The sequence below is a fragment of the Engraulis encrasicolus genome, chromosome 1 (genome assembly GCF_034702125.1).
Source record: "Engraulis encrasicolus isolate BLACKSEA-1 chromosome 1, IST_EnEncr_1.0, whole genome shotgun sequence".
Classification (NCBI taxonomy): domain Eukaryota; kingdom Metazoa; phylum Chordata; class Actinopteri; order Clupeiformes; family Engraulidae; genus Engraulis; species Engraulis encrasicolus.
In genome coordinates, this window is record NC_085857.1 from 41,614,392 (window position 1) to 41,619,391 (window position 5,000).

A 5,000-nucleotide genomic window follows, 5' to 3' on the forward strand; every position below is an offset into this window, starting at 1 on the left:
AATTCGCTAAGGAATAGCAGCTTCAGTATTCTGGGCCAGATTCATTATACAGAATAAAATAGAATAGAATAGACCAGCAGCAGTCTAATGCCTCTTTTCCACTGCTGGTTTTCTGATAGGCCTACTACATCTTGACACAGTGCGACTCGGCCACCACTTTTTGCCGACGATTGAGCTGTGTCCATGTCCAATCGAGTTGTGTCCGTGCTCAATCGAAAAGCAAAAAATGGCGGCCGAGTCGCACTGTGTCGAGCTGTAACAGGCCTACCAGAAAAATGGCAGTGGAAAAGAGGCATCAGAAAACCAAACATAAATCAAGTCCTCAGCGGTAGCCAAGATGTGCTGAAGATCCCCAAGAGAGGATAGAGGGGATGTGTGCATCTAAGATACGATGATGACTTTACAGCCTGTCGTTACACCGCGGCGCGCTCGTGAGATTCGTGGAATGGCCCAGGCCCCATCTGTCAGAAGTGATGAGGTGACGCAATGTCAGCTGAAGGTTGAGGGACAGTGTTGCCAGATTGGGCGACTACCCACCCAATTGGGCTACTTGGGATGGCCCTCTGCGGGTAAAAATGGGGAAAAAAATCCATTTGGTGTTTTTTTTTTCCTCACAGTTTTGTGCTCATAAAAATCAATGCAATTTGTTGAAATTGGGCAGAATTTAGCGCATTTTTGGCTGTTTTTGAGAACCTTTTGAACGGGATTTGCTCAGACACATGTGGCAACACTGTTGAGGGACAGAAGGAAAGGGCCCCCACCCCATCCCATCACATGCAGTGAACTTGAGGGTACATACTGTATGGACACACATACTACATGAGCAAATGTATGTAGACCCCCCGCCCCAAACACACACAGCATAACACTGTCACTCAGAGTCGGCCTCTCTCTCTCTCTCTCTCTCTCTCTCTCTCTCTCTCTCTCTCTCTCTCGCATGTACGCACGCACACACAGCACACACGCACACACACACACACACACACACACACACACACACACACACACACACACACACACACACACACACACACACACACACACACACACACACACACACACGAGACCCCCCGCCCATGCAGTGAACTTAAGTGTACTCTTACACACGTACAACCACACACTCACACACATTACTTAACGCTGCATGTCACTCCAATGTCAAGTGGCAGCATGTGGGCCAATAAATTCCGTTGATGACCTTGGGCGGCGGGCAGCTCAAAGGAAGAGGCGGTAATTTTAGTTTAGTTATCAGAAACGGACACAAAGACAGGACACAGAAGCTACCGTACACACTCACCATAGCTCTCTCCCTCTCTGCCAGCCCAGTCTCATACCATTTCGTAGTACGGTCACGAAAATAATCTATAACGTTCGTGGTATGAGACAGGGTTGCTACACCTGTCACTGGCAGAAGGCCAGATAGGAAGAAATTCAGGATGAGGCGAGAGAGAGAGAGAGAGAGAGAGAGAGAGAGAGAGAGAGAGAGAGAGAGAGAGAGAGAGAGAGAATGTGTGTGTGAGAGAGAATGTGAGCGGGATAGAGAAAGCACGTCAATCAGCACTAACAGAGAGACTAGGGTGTGGCAATTTGATACAGCCACTGCCTATAACAGAACACAATCCCCTAAATAACATTTTTACAGTATTTATTTTGTATTATTTTTTTATGTCGCTGTTTCTGTGAAGTGCTTTAACTACTATTGATACAGCAGAGCCCTGAGGGGTAGAGATAGTAAACAGCAATGACTAGGATGACTAGGAAGAGTAGACCGACAGGAAAAATGATTAAAAAAAGAAAGACTGGGAAGTATACAATACGGCCTACAATAAAAATAAAAAAAACAGTGAGAGACAGAGGAAGCTATCGAATGACTTGAAGACTTTGAAAGACTGGGAAGTATATGGTAGGCCCTATATATAAAAAAAACAGTGAGAGACAGAGGAAGCTATCGAATGACTTGAAGACTTTGAAAGAGCACTTAGAGGAGAGAGAGGGAGATGAGAGTTTGCCGAAAAAGATGAAAACTTTAAGTGCTTCCTAGATGAGATCTGTAAGAAATTAGTAAAAGGATGTGAAAAAAATGGTGATAGGGGACACAACTGAGGAGGATTACAGGAAGAAAGAAAATTCTTATCACAGGAACAAGTGCAGGTTGAGAGTGACAGGACATTGGAGAGGCAACATGAGGGGGGAAGTATGTGTGTGTGTGTGTGCGTGCGTGTGTGTGTGTGTGTGTGTGTGCGTGTGCGCGCGTGTGCGTGTGTGTGTGTGTGTGTGTGTGTGTGTGTGTGTGTGTGTGTGTGTGTGTGTGTGTGTGTGTGTGTGTGCGTGTGTGCGTGTGTGTGTTCATGTTCATGTTCGGGGGAGGTGGGGATGGCAAACAGTAGAAAGCTGAGAAAGAAAGAGAGACACATGGACAGTAGACAGAATAGACAGTCAGACAGACAGACAGACACAGACAGACAAGAAGGCAGACAGGGCAAGATTGGGAGGGAAAGAGAGAAACAAGAGAGGGAGGGGGGAGAAGAAAAGGAGATGGGGTGACAGAGGAAGAAAAAAAAGAGAGAGAGAGAGAGAGAGAGGTGTAGCGGTTTTGATTATTAATAGTGCCGTGATTAGTCCTGCAGCACCCCAGGCCAGTGCGTCACCACACCTTCCCTCTTGGTCCTCGAGCGGGCTTGGAGACGCTATGCATGCGGGGAAGCCGACAGTGGGGGTCCACAAACGGGTCAGTTGTCCGGGGCCCCAGGGGGAGAGAGAGGGGGGCCCAGAATTGGCTCCTTAGTACATTGTATGTAGGGCTCTAAATGAACACCAGCCAACTGGACAAATGCTGGTGAAATTTCAGTTTGGCTGGTAGACAAGACTAACTTACTAACCACTTTGACCCATTAGTCAGTGTGTGTTTGACTGCCAGTAGGATGAACATCTACTAGCCATTTTGGCTGGTGATGAAAAAAGTTGATTTAGAGCCCTGTAAATGTATGTATTGGGTAGAGGGGCCCTTTCAGAAGACTTTGTCCCGGGCCCAGCCAAAGCTGTCAGCGGCCCTGACACCACACGATACATTATGTCCCTAAAATAGGGCCCCAGGCTGCAGGCGCGGTATAAAAGACAACTCCAGAGGCTACCTCAGACCCACCTCTGTCTCATTCTGTCTCTCTCTCTTCCATCCACCCATCTCTCTATCTGTCCATCTGTCCATCCATCCTTCCTGATCTCTTTCTCTTTCTCTCCCTCTTCACATCCCCCCATCAAACAGGTAAGGCTGGGTGCTGGGGTCAAGTTGAGGTTAATTGGAAGGGGAGGCATGTAACTAATATGGAGGAAGGTGACGTCAAGGTCAAGTTCAGGATATCGATAAGGAAATTGCTTCTTTAAACATTGCGGTAAAATATATTAATGTTAAAAGGTTGTTGTGGCACAGCCTCAACATTTTCGCAATCACTAATTCGTCTGACATTGCATTTAAGGCCTAAAATAATTAATTGGAAGTTATGTCGATAAAACAAAAGAAACCCAGCTTACTGTATCCTCCATTTTTACTATAACAAAGGGAACTCTATTTTTTTTATAACGATTGAATAATAATGAAAATATATTTGGGCATCATGGAGTTCATATACTATATTTCCTTTGTTTTATCATATTGAATCAATTTACGTAATTTGAATCAACTCAAATATTGACGCAAATATTAATGACCAAACCTGACCCAGATTTAAATATGCGAAATGATTTTTAATGTTACTTAGATACGCTCTTCCAGTTGTTGCCAAATAGCCGGTGTGAGTGTGCACTGCAGTGTGCAACATAATTTACCCGGTAGAATAACTCCTGTCATCGCTGTCACCACTGTGCATATATCACAGAGATTATCACAATCTCAGATTTCACAGTGATTTATAGATTGAGTTGCAACATTATTTTGTTTGTTTGTGCATTAACAGAACATTCCAGAAATCTAAACAGAAGACACATTGTTGTACTTGTACAGTATAAGACATCATACTTAATGGATATGACCGTCTAAACAATGCACGTAATACATGCAGTTTATATCCCTTGCAAGACTCAATGGTATTATGTAGTTTGTGTACAAGGTTTTTGTCTTTGATACAGCACTGGTGTTGGGTGATAGATGCTATGGGGTAGTTGGTTAAGTACTTACTGGCATGTATTTATTTTTAAGTCTTCTTATCTTTACAATGTTTATCCAATGTATACGGCACCCTAGAGTAGTAGTGGTTAGGTGTGAAGTGTAATGAGGGTTTGCGTTAAGTGTAGGCTATACTACATATTTATTTCTTGTATATTATGTATGTTTTCTCATTGTTTCAATGTACATCCATGTGTACACCCTGCACTGGTAGTGGTTAGGTGTGAGATGTTATGAGATGTAGGCCAGGCTTATATTACACATTTATTCATGTATTATATAATACCTTGTTTTCTCATGGTGACAATGTTTGTCCTTGTATACTGTATACTCTGGGTGTGAGATGCTGTGAGGTAGCGGGTTAAGTGTCTGTTGAGGTCAGACGCAGGAGATCTTGGCGGAGAGAGAGAGAGAGAGCGAGAGAGAGCGAGAGAGAGAGAGAGAGAGAGAGAGAGTGAGAGAGAGAGAGAGAGAGAGTGAGAGAGAGAGAGAGAGAGAGAGAGAGAGAGAGAGAGAGAGAGAGAGAGAGAGAGAGAGAGAGAGAGAGAGAGGGAGAGAGCACTTGATCCAGGGGACTCCAAATGTCAAGCAAGTTTATCCCCTCTGATCTTAGCCTTGGTTTGCGTGTACACATACATGCGCAAGACACATTCTCTCACTCACTCATGCAAACACAAAGACACATGCGCACACACACACACACACACACACACACACACACACACACACACACACACACACACTCACACGCACGCATGCACACACACACACACACACACGCACACACACCGCCACACACACACACACACACACACACACACACACACGCACACACACACAC

General features: G+C 44.8%; 1 protein-coding gene across 1 annotated transcript in view; it reads left to right on the top strand.

The window, feature by feature from the left end:
* The first annotated feature begins 3,141 nt into the window (after positions 1-3,141).
* The window catches only part of pvalb7 (parvalbumin 7), an 11,437-nt gene continuing 9,578 nt past the window's right edge, over positions 3,142-5,000 (top strand). Inside the window, exon 1 of the mRNA XM_063202425.1 lies at positions 3,142-3,262. The gene's annotated coding sequence lies outside the window, so the exon portion shown is untranslated. The remainder of the gene's footprint in view (positions 3,263-5,000) is intronic.